We start from the raw sequence: 16,420 nt of genomic DNA, 5'->3' as shown, positions 1-16,420 counted from the left end.
CAATGAGATGGGACAAGGGATGCGGACTAGGAACAGGAGTCAGCTCGGACTTCTATCTTGGCTTGGGGAGAGATGGGGGATGGAAGACCTTATCACCTGAGGGAGCCTTGCCTTAAGCTCTTTTGTGAGCTCCAAAGGTAGGGCTCGTCTAAAGAGGGTACTTCAGAAGGGTCCTCTTGGGGACAGTCTTCGAGTACCAGGTCTTGAGCGGTTCGTCCGGAGATGAAGGGATGAATGAGGGAGAAGATAGTTGTCAATGACCTGTCAGTCGGGATCTTAGAGTCATCCATGGGGGTGGCCCTTGTGTGCCACTTGCAGAGGGGTTCCGGGTGACCTGGTCAACCCGGGCTCGAGCCGTAGGTATGGCCTTATGAGGTTGAATACCACGAGCATGTGTTTGTGAGCAAATGGTGTTGTGATCACCTCTCATAGGGTGAACAGGCATGTGTTGGGAGGGATGATGAGGGGGTCATCTCTCATGTACTCGGCTAAGCGCAACCAAAGGGCTGCCTCGAGTAGTGTGCTATGTATGCAAAAGTAACACAGTGCCAAGTCCAAGAAGACCCGAGTCTGTATAGTGATTCAAGGCAGCTTGAGGGTTGCCCAGAGGTGTGGCTCAAGTGGATAGACCATGAGCTCTGATGCGTGTGTAGGAGGTGGCGGCCTTAGGGCCTCCTCCTCAACATGTCTAGCCTCTTGCTACAGGGGCTCGATATGATAGAAAGTGGGGGGTGGCCTTACGATGACTCGCAAGAGCACTGACAGCCGGACTGCCTTGTGCAGGAAAGGAAGGGGCGGCCTTTTGGCTGCCCCGAGTAATGAGACTGGCAAGTAATTTGCCGATAGCAGGGTGTATGCTGTGTGTGGTGGCTAGTGCATCACTCATGCAAGGTGCATTAGTGGAGGGTCCGTTAAGGCTAAGGGATGGGGAGTGAGGAACTTATAGGTCCCTCCTCGTACCTATCCAAGTTAGGACCTGGGAGCTGACACAAGGTCCACACTCAGGAGGAAGGTCGAGAACGAGGTTCGTGATACTTGTTCTCGAAGCAGACTCACGAGTGCAAGGATCAAAAAATTCTCGACTCGGATGAAAGGGTTAAACAACCCCGAAGACATGTGTGTAGAAGTGAGCAGGAAACTGAAGAAAGGAAAGTCAAACAAGGACGATCCGACTATGGGGTAGCGTGTCCTCAGTGGAGTCACCAAGCTGGTTAGGTGCCTCGATCTCGACGTCCGAGTAGGGATGGCCTAGTGGCATGGTTCTAGATTCGAGACGGACCCAGGACCTGAGACTGCTCTCTCGAGAACCGCATAAAGAATACGTGAACAGGAATACCAGCTGGTGAAAGAGGAATTTGGGTTGTAAGGCGGGACTTACCTTATGTGGGTTCGTGAGACACTCGGGCTGACTCATATGGGCACCCTCTTAGATCATGTAGAATTCCCCCTAGACTGTGGCCGGTTCAGAATCGTCTCCCTTGACCTGTTTCTTCTTACCTAGAAATACACACACACATTAGAATACAGACAAGTGGGTCAGAAGATTCCACCTTGTCTTTGAATGAATGCACACAAGCATGTACATTCAAGGGGATATTGAAGGAACAATGAGATTGGGTCCCTATCAATTGGACACTCTTCTGGCATCCTCTTAACAAGAGATTCGTGGCATTATTTCTGAATGAAAAATGAATGAAGGAGAAAGGGGGTGAGATAAAGAAAATGAGGGAGCGACAAAGAAAGATAGAGAAAGAAGAGAGTAGAATAAATAAACGAAGATCAGTTTGATTTTCACCTGATTCTTTAGAAAGAGAGGGAGAAGAAAGTTAAGATAGAGAAGAGAAACGAAGGACCAATATGTCTTTCAACTAGTCCTTTAGAGAAAAAGTATAAAAAAGCGAAACGAAGGGCTAGTATGGCTTTCAACTAGTCTTTCGTAATGCAAATGAATAAGGGAAATAAAAAGAGAAGGTTGGTTTGTCTTTCACCGAGATCCTTCAAGGAAGAAGATGATGAAAAGAAACAAGAAAGTTAAGAGAGAAGAGAGAAGGAGAAAAGAGAGAAGAAGAGGAAAAAAGACATAGACAGTGGCTTCGTTGTCGTCTGTGAAGAGAGAGTACGAGTGGACAAATGGCAGCGTAGCTACTGTCTGTGAAGAGGGAGAAGAGAGAGTATGAGTACATAGACGGCGGCTTAGCTGCCATATGTGAAGAGAGAGTATGAGTGCACATACGGCGGCTTAGCTGCCGTTTGTGAAGAGAGAGAAGAGAGAATAAAAGGACAACGCACAGACGGTGGCTTTGCTGTTGTTTGTGAAAGAGACATGAGAGAAAGAGAAAGCACAAATGACGGTTGAACTGCTGTTTGTGTAGAGAGAGAAGAGAAAGCATATACGACCGCTAGATTGCGTCTATGAAGAAAGGGGAAGAAAAGAGAGAAATGAGATAGGGAAAGAGAAGAGAGAGAAAGAGGAGAGAGAATATAGAGACCACAACGAGGCCTACTAAAAAGGGCAGGCCCACATTGTGGTCCCTATGAAAAGAGAGAGACAGAGAGAGAGAACACAGAGACCATGATGAGGCCCGCCAAAAAGGGTAGGCCCACATCACTGTCCCTGTAGAAAGAGAGAGGCAAAGAGAGAATATAGAGACTACAACGAGGCCTGCCAAAAAGGGTAGGCCTACATTGCTTCCCTTGTGAAGAGAGAGACAGGAAGAGAGAGAAAGGAAAGAAACAAAGAGAGAAAGGAAACAAGAGGAGAGAGAAAAGGAAAGAGGAAGAGAGAGAAAAGAAAGAGGGAAGAGACGAATGAAAGAGGAAGAGAGAAAGGAAAGAAATAGAGAGAGAAAGGAAAGGAGGACAGAGAAAGGAAAGAGGGAAAGAAGAGAAGAGGAGAGAGGAGAGAGAAAGAAGAGAAGATGAGAGAGGAGAAAGAAAGAAGAGAAGAGAGAGAAATAAGAGAAGAGGAGAGAGGAGAGAAAGAAGAGAAAATGAGAGAGGAGAGAGAAAGAAGAGAAGGGGAGAGAGAAAATGAGAAGAGAAGAGAGGAGAGAAAGTTACCTTTTACACCCAAGAGGTACCCACTATGATCTTCTCTCTCTAGATCGTGACCAAAAAACTTTAACGAAAGGCTCAAATTCCATTGATCAAAGCAGGGTCTCTTACAAGAGCACATCATGTGTTTATACATTTTAGGTCAAAAAATGGGTGGATGATCAAATTCTAACCTAATTGATAAAAATTATCAATTAAATGAATTAAAGAAAATTAAGAAAATAGGGGCAAAATGATGATTTTGCCCCTCACCCACAAATCCTGAAATTTCAATTAAGTCTCTGTTATGGCCATGCAATCTTCATGATCTTCTGGGGTCCACTAGGGGTCCTTCATGTCTTCATCCGGCCAAAAGATTATTCTTTTCTTGATTGCCTAAGAAAGACGGTTGTTTTGATACCCATTTCGAGCCATGGGCTGAACTTTCCGGCCACGATCATGTCGTGACCTTAGATTTAGGATTAAACCCATTTCTTAGTGTTCTTTGCTAATTTCTTCACTGTAGTGTGATGAGAATGTTGCCACTATCATTCTGCAAAAAGAATGGCTCGATTTGGTGTCCGGATGATTGTTTTCTAAATTAGGAAACTTTAGCCGGAATCTAGATTTCGATGACCTAAATTTTCCATTATTCATCCCAGATTTCTGAGAAATCTAGCTGTTCATCACAAGCAAGGTTTTACTTGGAGGAAGTTGTCGACCTTATGGTCGTAACAGGTCCTATTTTGTAACGATCGCTCGTGCGAGCGTTGTGATGCAGACATTCGATCAAGAGGACCTGCTGCTTGAAATTTTCTGCTACTTTTGGAACTTTTTGATGAACTTCTCTCTTCGATTTCTTTCATCTCAGGCTGTGTCATCGTGCGTGCTGCATATTAAATGGACCAGGTCATCGAGACGATCATGCTCCCAAAATTTGGGCTCGATCTGACTCGGGATAAGGAAGATGTGACCATGGAAAGGTTTTACCCAAAATGGTGAAGCACAGTTTTCATTAATAGAAACTGATTCACCGTAATTGTGTACGACCTGCCCATTTTACGTAATTTGGTCATAACTTGCTCCATAAGCGTTTGAATGCATCGAAAATTGATATCCGAGGGTTTGCGAGCGTTCTGAATTCAACGACGATGATCGCGAGACCATTTGACACTCTGATAATGAAGCTATAGTTCAAGGTTCATTTTCAGCATGATAGAGGCAGTTGTTTTTAGGAGACCCTTAGGCATGATCTTGAACCTTCTTAGGCCATTCTGAGACTGTAAAAAATTTCACTTCTGGACCAGGGCTTATTGACCTACGGCTTCTATAGTCCATAAGCATTTTGTACCTGCAGACCTATGTCACGAACTGCTCTCTCTTTATTTGCCTTGGGGATACAGGTGTTGAAAAATACCTTCGAACAATTGTGCGCTTGTGTGAGGCACTACGTAATGAATTTATCCGTTGGTGGTACTTCTCCCTTGGTTGTAATTGTAGAGGCTCTACGCATAAAGATTTGATTGGCCTGATGGATGGGGCTTCTACTTCAGGAGTTAGTTGGTATCTCTTGAACTTGATTATGCTTGTTACATACATGCCTCATTGTTTTGATTTGTTATGTCACTCATGCTTGAATGATTTGATTGACTTTGTATTACAATCATATTTGACTAATCTGATTAGCTATTACTCCACCATGAAACAAATCATATAAGACACGTTTGTTTAAATTAGAATTTAATACATGATTCTATGGTTAGAAAGACTTGCATAGAACCTTGATTATTGTCATGATATAATATTTGTAGGCATATATGCATGACACCTTGATCTATTTACTAGGCTTTACCGCTCACTCTTTCAAATTTTTTCCTCCATGTAGAGTGATAGTTTGCGAGTTTGGAGTGGTGTGTCCGTGTGGTCATGCTTAGGGTCCCTTACTCCCTTTCTTTTGAAGCTCTATTTTACAATATGTGTTTTGCTTGGCAGTCTGACGGGTATGGCAGGGAGTGGGATCGTGAGTTTGGCGGGTATGGTAGGGAGTGGGATCGTGACAAGTAATTATGGTATCAGAGCATCCAGGATAGGATTCTTGACCTAGAGTCTTAGAAGGGCCTTTAGGGTGGTATAAGGATAAGATAGTAACTAGCATCGGGATGTTCCTGTTTTAGGTCAAGATGCCGAGGGCTCGTGCCAACAATTCAAGCACGAGTAGTGAGAACTTTGAGGTTTTTGGGGAATTCTTTAGGATGCTTGGGTCATGACTTAAGTCATGAAGGATTGTATGTCGGCCTCGACTGCCCCTACCCCAGATCATGTAGATAATGAGTTAATTGAAAGATGCAAGAGACTTACACCTCCAGCATTCTCAGGGCATGGAGGAGTAGAAAAGGCTGATAGATGAAGGAGGCAGGTAGATAAGACCTTCGAAGTCTTATAATGTTCAGACGAGTAAAAGGTAAGATTGGGGATCTTCATGTTGGATGGGGACGCTAAGCACTGATGGAGTTCAGTGAAATAGTCTTGGGTGGAGCTAGGGACTATGGCCACCAGGGAGAACTTCCTAGTGACATTCAACAAGAAGTATTTCCTAGACTCCATTCGAGAGAGGAAAGAAGTTGAATTCATCAAACTGCAGCAAGGGAAGATGTCAATATAGCAGTATTTGGTCAAGTTTACGGAGCTTTCCCGGTATGCGCTGCATATAATCAACACAGAGGTGCGTAAGGACAACAAATTTGAGAGGGGGCCTCTGACCAGATATCCGAGGGAGATTTATGTCAGCCAATCTTAAGGCATTCTCCCCATTGATAGACCTAGCTATGAAGATCGAGAAGGACTGTGAGGAGCACCGACTATGGAAGGAAGGGAGAGTAAGGTCCCCACCATCTGGTAGTTTTTGGAGGAAGGCTAGACTGCCGCATAAGAGAGATTTTAGGAGAAAGGCTAAGCAGGGCAATAAGAAGACCCATAAAGCTTTCCCGAGCGATGTGAGGGAGAAACAATGCCATACATGCTCATACTATGAAATGAGCAACTACTCTATAGCTGAGTGCTACAAGAAAACCAGATCGTGTTTCAGATGTAGAAAGCCTGGCTAGCTGATTAAGGACTGCCCTATAATGAAGTCAGAGAATAGATTGAAGACTCAGGGTCGGGTGTTCGCACTCACGGGGTAGGAGGCTAAGGCTTCTACCTCAGTAATCCGAGGTATACTCTTTGTTTGTGATAGAGAGGCTAGGATTTTGATAGACCATGGTTCTTCTCATTCTTTTATTGCGCCTCATTGTAAATGTCATCTAAATGTTGAACCTTCTCCTCTTAACTATACTTTATTAGTGTGCACACCTATGGGGGACTCTATGGAGATTGATACGGTGTATAAACAGTGTGGGGTTTTGCTTGAGGGATGTTTCCTACCTATAGACTTGATACTCTTAGATATTAAGGACTTTGATGTTATTTTGGGCTTGGATTGGCTGTCCACACACCATGCCACTGTTGACTGTTATGATAAAAATGTGACCTTTAGACGCCTTACCTAGCCTGAGTTGCACTTTGTTGGCATCAAAGATGCTTCCCCTATACACTTTATTTCAGCCCTTGGGCTCATCGTCTTCTGATTGAAAGATGCATCGAGTACTTAGCCTATGTGGTAGAAAATCGGGACGTCTAGTCCAAGTTGGAGGGGGTCCTAGTAGTAAGGGAGTGCCCCGAGGTTTTTCTCGAGGAGTTGTCTTCTTTTCCCTCAGTAAGAGAAATAAAGTTTGAGATAGACTTGGCCCCTAGCACTGCTTCCATCTCTAAGGCCCCATATTGGATGACCCCAACAAAATTGAAGTAGCTGAAAGTGCAATTGCAGGAGTTGTTAGAAAAGGGGTTCATTAGACTCAGTGTGTCTCCTTGGGGTGAACTGATCCTTTTTGTGACAAAGAATGATGGGGCCATGAGGCTTCACATTGATTATAAGCAGTTGAATCAAGTAATAGTGAAAAACAAGTACCCCTTGCTTAGGATTGATGACCTCTTTTACCAACTTCAATGGGCTCAAGTGCTCTCTAAGATTGACCTCTGAATAGATTATCATCAATTGCATCTCAAGGAGGGGGATGATCCTAAGATTGCATTCAGAAATTGCATGTCAAGGAGGGGGATGTTCCCAAGACTGCATTCAGAACCCGATATGGTCACTATGAGTTTCTGGTGATGCCATTCAGGTAGACCAATGCCCCAGCTGTTTTCATAGACCTGATGAATAAGATATTCAGAGCCTTCTTGGATAGGTCTGTAGTGGTCTTTATTGACGATATTTTGATGTATTTGAAGAGCCAAGTGGAGCATGAGTAGCACTTGAGAGTATTCCTTCATACTCTAAAGTCGAAAACACTGCATGCCAAATTGAACACGTGTGAGTTCTGGCTTCCTAGTGTGACCTTTCTTAAGCACATTGTTTTTAAGGATGGAGTCACGGTTGACCCTTCTAATATTGAAGCCGTGATCAAATGGGAAGACCGACAAACATTACAGAGGTCCATCGTTTTCTAGGGTTAGCAAGATATTATAGGTGTTTTGTAGAAGGATTTTCAAAGATAATGCTCCCTCTAACTCGACTAACCTAGAAATATGTGAAGTTTGTGTGGTTAGGTGATTGTGAGAAGAGCTTCCAAGAATTAAAGGAGAGGTTGACCACAGCTCCAATACTAATCTTATCCGAAGGAAATGAGGACTTTGTAGTTTACACCTATGCCTCTCATAAAAAGCTCGGATGTGTACTTATGCAGCAAGGGAAGGTCATTTCATATGCCTCAAGATAGTTGAAGCCGTTTGAGAAAAATTATCCAACCCATGATTTGGAGCTGCGGTTATAGTATTCGCCTAAAACTTTGGAGACACTATCTCTATGAAGCCAAATTTGAGGCGTTAATGAACCATAAGAGCCTCAAGTACTTGTTCTCTCAGAAAGAGTTGAATATGAGGAAAAAGAGATGGATGGACCTATTGAACAATTACGATTGTACCATCCAATATCACCCTGGCAAGACTAATCTGGTAGCAGGTGCTATGAGTAGGAAGCTCGTGGCATCAGTGGCTCATCTAATGATGCGAGAGATGTTGTTGTTAGAATATATAGTGGTTGGCTTCCAACTCCGCCCATTGGTAGCGCGGTGGGTATGACTACTTGCATAAGGGTGGAACCCCAACTAATTCAGCGAGTTCGCCTGGCACAAAAGAAGGATCCTCAACTCATGAAGATTGTGGAAGAGATAAAGCTGGGAAAGAGAGACAAATTCTTTATAAGCAGTGAGGACTTGTTGTGATTCAGAGATCGGGTCTGCGTCCTGAATGATGAGGGTGTGAAGAAAGCTATCTTGGAAAAAGCACATAACTCCCATTATGCTATACATCTTGAAAGTACTAAGATGTACCAGGATTTGAAGAAAAATTTCTGGTCGAACGACATGAAAAAGGAAGTGGCACTATTTGTGTCTAAGTGCTTAACATACAAGCAAGTGAAAGCTGAGCATCAGAAACCCGTTGGGTTATTGTATTACTTACCCATGCTGGAATGAAAATTGGAGCACATGTCTACGGATTTTGTCTCCGGCTTTCCTAGAACGAGTTCAAGGCATGACAACATTTGGTTCATTGTGGATTAGCTGACTAAATTTGCTCACTTCTTACTGATCCGCATGACCTACTCTTTGGACCGACTAGCTCAGTTTTACATCAAGGAGATAATGAAGCTACATGGAGTTCCAGTCAGTATTGTGTCTGACAGGGACATTTGATTTACCTCTAGGTTTTGGGCTAGTTTGCAGTCGGCCCTGGGGACGAGACTGACCTTTAGCACTGCCTTACACCCCCAGACTGATGGGCAATCGGAGAGAACCATCCAGACTTTGGGAGATGTGATAAGGGCTTCTATCACTGATTTTATGGGAAGCTGGGATGACCATTTACCTCTGATTGAATTTTCTTATAATAACAGCTTCCAAGCCAGTATTCAGATGACACCATTTGAAGCTCTGTATGGGAGGAAGTGTAGGTCACCCATTTGTTGGGACGAGATTGGTAAAAGAAGGATTTTGGGGTCAGAATCATCCAAGTGACCTTAGATGAGATAACATTAATTCGAAAGAAGCACAGTATAGCCCAAAGTCGACAAAAGAGTTATGCTAATAACCGAAGGAGAAACCTCGAGTTTGAGGTGGGTAATTAAGTCTTTCTAAAGGTGCTGCTAAGAAAGGGCATTATGAGGCTCGACAAGAAAAGGAAGCTGAGCCCGTGCTATATTGGACCCTTTGAGATCTTAGAGAGGGTTGGAAGCATGGCATATCGACTTGCCTTACAGCCCAAGTTGGAAAACATTAATAATATCTTCCATATATCTTTATTACAAAAGTATTAGTCGGACCCATCCCATGTCCTAAGATATGAGCCTATACTGATCAGAGAGGGCCTGAACTTCATTGAGCGGCCAGTTCAGATATTAGATAGGAGGGTGCAGGTGTTGCGTAACAAAGAGATCCCTCTGGTCAGTGTTTTGTGGCAGTAACATTAGAGGGAGGAGTCAACCTGGGAACAGAAAAATGAGATCCGAGAAAAGTATGCCTAGTTATTTGAATAACACATGTATGATATAGAGGAATAAATCCTTTTTAAGGGGGGGATGACGTAAGGTCCAAAATTTTTTCGGAGTAACAGATGTGGACGAGTCGAATGTGGCATAGAAAGGCACGAGTAGATGAGTGCACGTTAGAGCGTAGGTGGATAAGTGCAGCTGGGTGCGGGTAGATGAGTGTGTGTTAGAGTGTGGGAATATAAGTGGGCAGCTGGGCACGGGTAGACGAGTGTGCGTTAAAGCGCGGGTAGATGAGTGAAAAGAAGAGCGCAAGTGGATGAGTGCGCAATTGGGCGTGAGTGGTGTATGGTGGTCTAGGGGTATTTTTCCTCTCATATGTTCTCTCTCCTCATACATGATCACTTGAGTGCCAAGTGGCACATGCATGCTTCCCCCCATCATTTTGTTCCTCATGTATGCCTTTTCTCTCCTCATGCATGATCACTTGAGTGACAAGTGGCACATACATGCTTGCACCCCCATCATTGTGTTCCTCATGTATGCCTTATCTCTCCTCATGCATGGTCACTTGAGTGCCAATTGGCACATGCATGCTTCCACCCCCATCATTGTATTTCTCATGCAAGCCTTCTCTCTCCTCATTCATGAACACTTGAGTGCCATGTGGCACATGCATGCTTCCATCCCCCATGCTTATATATATATACCTCCCATGCACTCATAATTCTGGTTTCTCTTTCTCTCCTCACGTCTTCACTCTCTCACTTGCCCCTCCTTCCCCCTTGTTCTTCTTGTTCTCCCATAGCCATTAAACCCCTCCAAGCCTTTCAACCCCCCCTTAAGCCTTAAACCTCTGAAGCTTGAACCCAATGCACTTGAAGCTTGGCAATCGAAGTGAAGCTATAGAACTTTCATCTTGGGAAATGCAATTGGAGTATGTAAGTAAATTTAGTTTCCATGATTTCATGCTTATGTTAATGCAAGTTTTCTTACCTAATTATAATGTGATAGTCAATTATGGGTGTGAGTGTGAGTGTGGTGCATGCTACTAAAATTCTGCTAAAGTGCATTCCGAATTTCAGAATTGTGATCACTGTTTGAGAGTTTGTTAGAGTACCTTAAACCATGCCTTATACCTTGAATTTTGGTGGGTCAATAGTATATTGAATTTATTTCCACATGGAAAAGACCTCTTGTTAATATCTCATTTAATTTGAAAGCTATTAACTATTTGCTGAAGCATGTCATATATGTGAAATGAAATTCCAGGGATTTAACATTTTTTTGTGTGAATCGTTTAACTGACCAAAATATACTAGAATGAGGTCAAACCATTTTGAAATATTAGATATATCATTCTAGTTTAAATTTTTTTTTGGACTCATAATAAAATTCCTTATGGTTTGAAATTTATGGTCATTTTTCTAATAGGATGTCACCCTGGATTTTCTATGGCGCAAAACAAAAGTTTCATCTATGAGAATGATATAGTTTGACAAACGTTAGACTAATATTTAGGTTACTTCCTATGTTAAAGTTGTCTTTTTATGAGTCTAGATTTTCATAAAATTGGTTGCAAGGTTAAATGATCTTTAATTAATTGATATGCCCTGAAAGGTAGACAATGTTCATCTTAGAAACTAGAAATATGACAGTGATGTCTATTGCATTGATATATGGCACGATAATGTCTCTTAATAAGCATGATATAAGATATGTGTGCGTGATGACATGCTTCTGATAGGATATGTGTGCATGATAACATGCTTCTGATAAGATATATGTGCAAGATGACATGCTTCTGATAAGATATGTGTGCACGGTAACATGCTTCTAATAAGATATGTGTGCATGATAACATGCTTTTGATAAGATATATGTGCATGGTAACATACTTCTGATAAGATGTGTGTACATGGTGGCATGCTTCTGATAAGATATGTGTGCATGGTGACATGCTTCTGTTATGATCTGATGAGATATTTGTGCCGTCAACTGTGATCTTTCCTTGCTCTGTATGATAGGATGAGAGTTAGGAGTGTATGTGTTTGTGTGGTCGCTCTCCTAAAACTTATGTGATGCACGACTCATTGGGACCCTTTGGGTAGTATAACGTTCTCTCGGCAGAAGGGCACATGAGAGGGTCGTGTCTTGCAAGGCCAGTGCCTATCAAAACCCCCAAAGCATGCTGGGGACTGTGGACAAGCAACAGATTTACCTGTTGGTGGTGCTTCTGTCCTGGTTGTGATGGTAGAGGCTCTATGCATCAGAATTTGATTGCCCTAATGGGTGGAGCTTATACTTCAGGAGTTAGTTGGTATCTTTTGAGCTTGATTATGCTTGTTACATATATCCCTCATTGTTTTGCTCTGTTATGTCACTCATGCCTGAATGATTTGATCGACTTCGTATTACAATCATATTTGACTAATCTGATTACTTATTACTCCACCAGGAAACAAATTACGTCAGACACATTTATTTAAATTAGAATTTGACACATGATTCTATGTTTTGAAAGACTTGCATAGAACCATGATTATTGTCATGATATAATATTTGTAAGCATGAATGTATGACACCTAGATCTATTTACTGGGCTTTACAACTCTCTCTTTCAAATTTTTTCCTCCATGTAGAGTGATAGCCAGCAAGTTTGGAGTGGCGTATCTCGGTGGTCGCGGTTGGGTTCCCTTACTCCCCTTTTGTTGAAGATCTATTTTACAATATATGTTTTTGTTGGCTGTCTAGCCATATAGTCCTTTTTGATTTGGTAATATGTCTTGATGTTGGGCCTTTTGTGCCTTGGATCTATATGCACTATTTTGGACTGTTATATGTCTCTTGAGACTTGTTTGTCCAGCAGTCTATGGTTATATATATTGTGTTTCATTTTTTGTTTTTTTGTGGTTGGCTTTGATACCGAAAAGTGTTGAGCGCACTCCAACTCCAGTGGCACTCTTTACCTGTGGTCATGACCCCATGCCTTATTGTCCTCCAGCAGGCCCAAGCCTAGCCTCACCCTCTATAGGTCTTGCGAGGTTGGTAGGGAGCGGGGTCGTGATAAACAGTTCTTGAGATACTATCTCGTTGGATATTTGGTCAGTAAAGAACGACCATGGGGGTAGGCTAATATGTCCCGCGTAACCAAAACCCTGCTTTAGAGTATGTTGAACTGTTGTGGTCTCAATAACAGTAATGGGTGCTAATATTCCCTTTCCATCATTCAACCCTTGATTGCTGGACCGCTCATAGTCCATCTTCCTCATAATTTCATGAGCCTTAGGACTATATAAATCCCATTGCAACATTACCGCAACGTTGACATAGGGGTTACTTTGAGGCTTCTTCTGAAAATCTATGCTTTGGGCTTTTGGAGCGAAACCTGGTAGATGAGCGGAAACAGGTTTTGGAGGCCTCACCTATTTCATCTTGGCTTTCCCTTTTCTTATGATTTCAACTTGATCGAGCAAACTCCGTACTTGTTCTTTCAATTCAGCAATAGTGGCTTGCCTTTGAACTTCATATTGCTGTGCCAAATTGTCGACAAAGTCACGAGAAGGGGAAGAAGGGCACTTGTCACCCGCTGATGGACAACTCATGTTTCCATAGTAGGGGTTGGAGAGTGCAAGAATTTCTGAAAGTTTTGCTTGCAGCTGGCCTGGTTTGTAAGGTAAGAATTATCCTCCTCCCTTTCCAAAACTGGGATATGCAAAACCTAGGGAATTTCAAAGACTTTGATAGGGTCATGTTAATAGAGAGGTGGAGAAGTGAGGTAGATATTACCTTCCTTCTTTTTGGGGACTGGGATACGTAAAACCTCGGGGATTTTCATGACTTTGAGGGAATCTTGCTGGTAGGGGGTTTGGGGTATGCAGCAAACATTGTCCTTTTCAATAGGTAAGACTTTAGATATTTGTAATACCTTATGCTGATTAGGGGGATAATTGGTTTGCGAGGTATGGTAAGTATCATTCTCCTCTCTTAGAGAGACTGGAATGTGCAAGACCTTTTGATCAGCCTTCTGGTCTATCCTAGCTTGCCGTGCAGCCTCGGCTTCTAAGAAGGGAATAGGGATATGTAACACCTTCATGTAACCATGAGCATATGTGATTGTCGGTGTTAGAGGGTTTAAATCAGTTGCTTCTTTTTTAACTCACTCAACCTGGGCTACCACCAGAGTGGATTCTTGTAAATGCAAGATATGAGATGAAGCTTCCCTTTTGCAGGTTAGGGGAGTCACTTCTTTTGGGGAAGTGGGAAGTTTTTCATTAATTGAAGTTAAGGGAATCACTTTTCTTCTTGAAACATGAGATTAAGTGATCTCGCTATGTCTTCCACATCTTTGTGAGAGTTTGAGCAGTCTCACTCAACTTTGGGTTTGTAAAGGTCTTCACTGGTAACATGAGCTCTTTGGAGAGTACTGGGTCTGTAAAATAGTACTTAGCGTCAACATAGTGTGACTCAGTAATAGGAAACGACTTTTTATCAGCATAGACCATTGGTCAGGGCCAGGTTTTCTTGGTGAGAGAAAACCCTCTCTCAAACAACCGCGGAGAGTCCACGCACGTTACATGTTTTAAGCGTGTGTGTGTACTCTTCTTGGTGTAGATAGGTGCCAACAATGAGAGATATTTTTTTGACAAGGGTACGTTTAAGTGCCTACCTTGTCGTTTGTGGGTCCGGAGATATGCCCCTGCAGTCGCCCTCTTAGAGAAGTTACGAAGCCCTCTGGCTATCTGCCAGCGCGATTTGGATACGAACTCTCCTCAAACTTCAACAAATTGTCTCGTTCTGTTGTTCCAAAACTTGCAATGTGAATTCGAAGGCACTCCTCTATAATGGTTCATTCAAGTAGAGATTGGCTCTCAAAGGAAGGATAAAGGAGAAGTTATGACAAAAATCCTTTTATCCACACAAACGCTATGAAACTTGACAATCAGAGCGACTAAAGAATCAAAACTCTCTCCACTACCAACTCAGGATGACTCTACCCGAGTGAGTGAGGGTGAGAGCATGTATATCTATCGTAGCTCAACTCAACTATACAGAGAGGAAGTTAGAGTAGTGATTTGAGTGTTAAAACTCTTGAGATGGTCCTTAGAGGTATCGAGTCTAGTGTATGACAGATAGCGAGATACTACTGATATACAAGAAGGAACAAGGAACAATGAAGGGAAGAATGCGTTACCAAAAGTTGGGGATGTGCGTTACTGCGGTTCCATATGAAAAAGGGTGTAGTACGAGAGAGAAAGAATGGAGCCGCAGGTTTGTTGTGGCCACGCTCAAAGGAAAGGAGAGAAGAGAAAGGTGAGGGAATAACGAGACTGCATGTTTGTTGTGTTCATCAATGTTTGCAAAACTGGCTGGTGAGATCGCTATCGTTGGGGTAGCCAGTCTGGTTAGGGCCGATTTTACGACACACCTCATACGACGGCACTAAACCGGCGGTATTTAGTCCAAACCGGCTGGTTTTTTCTAATCGGTCCGGTTTACCATTTTAACGCCTAAATAATGTTGTTTTCAACACATTAAATAACGACCGTTATTTGACACATGCCTGTTATTTTTCACATAACAAGATTTTGCAGCTTTTGTTTATTCCATTTTCCGGTTTTTTTTTTCTTTCGGCCAACTATTGATGTTATACATTAGAAAGTTTTTCTAAATCATAGTTTATTGAATCAAAAGTCGAAAAACAAAGAGTTATTGGCGGATTGAAATGGGGATTTTTGAAAATTAAAAATTTCCTCCATTCTATCAAATGCAGCTTCAATACCTCATATATTTTCATAAAAATGGAGGGCCTTGATTCATTGTTGAACAACTTTTACATATTTCTATTTTTCCAAGATGATGAAGAGTTGTGGTTGTTTTGATCCCAAATCGATTTCTGATCAATCAATTGATCGATATTTATTGAATTGATCACTGAAGTTTGAACATAAAGGCCTCATCTATCAAATAAACTAGTTATTTTTATTTACTAATGATTAAAGGTTTTACATCGATTTTTCTTTTGCTGTGTTTTTTTCCTGAAATTTTTGTGAGGTGAAAAATCTGCAATTTTTTGAACAAAGATCTCAATAGTGAATGTATCTTCTTGAAATTTGGAGCATTTGATTCTTAATTGAAGTATCTATCATATCCCTTTGTCAATTTGATAAAAAATTGAAGGATTTGGGGTTGATTTTGAGTCTAAAGTTTATATGTTCTTTGGCTTGATTTTAGGGTTCTTAAAAAATTTTTGTTTTTTTAATAAACTTATGTTTTATTTTTATAAAAATATGTTATTTGTGATGAATATGAGAAAAAAATTAAAGATTATGTTTTTACTTTTTTTTTTATATTTTTGGTGAGTTTGTTGGATTGTTTTTGATGTTATATATTTTTTTCTACAAAAATGTGTTTTTTTTTTATGAATATGAGAAAAAAAATATTTCTTTCTTTTTAATGTTATATATTTTTGGTGAGCTTGTTGGATTGTTTTTAATGTTATATATATTTTTTTTAAAAATAGTTTTTTGTGACGAATATGAGAAAAAAAATTTATTTCTTTTTAGGGTTTTTTTTGTGGTATGTTACTGTTGTCTGTGTTCTCAACTTCTTGTCTAGTTGTGACATTTTCTTCTAATTTGTTTTTTTATTTGTTACAAGCTATCTATTATTTGTTGCAACTTCATACTCCTTAAATCTGTTTATTAGCTTTTATGAAGAAAAGAGGTAGAAACTAAAAAGTGTTTTACTCATCTCTCATGTTTCAACATGCTGAAATGGATAAAAAATTAACCTTTTTTTTTT

The sequence above is a fragment of the Amborella trichopoda genome, chromosome 13, assembly GCF_054954075.1.
Source record: "Amborella trichopoda isolate Santa Cruz 75 chromosome 13, AtrichopodaSantaCruz75HAP2 v2.0, whole genome shotgun sequence".
Taxonomy (NCBI): Eukaryota; Viridiplantae; Streptophyta; class Magnoliopsida; order Amborellales; family Amborellaceae; genus Amborella; species Amborella trichopoda.
The sequence above is the reverse complement of the archived record's forward strand: the minus strand, read 5'-3'. Positions refer to the sequence as shown.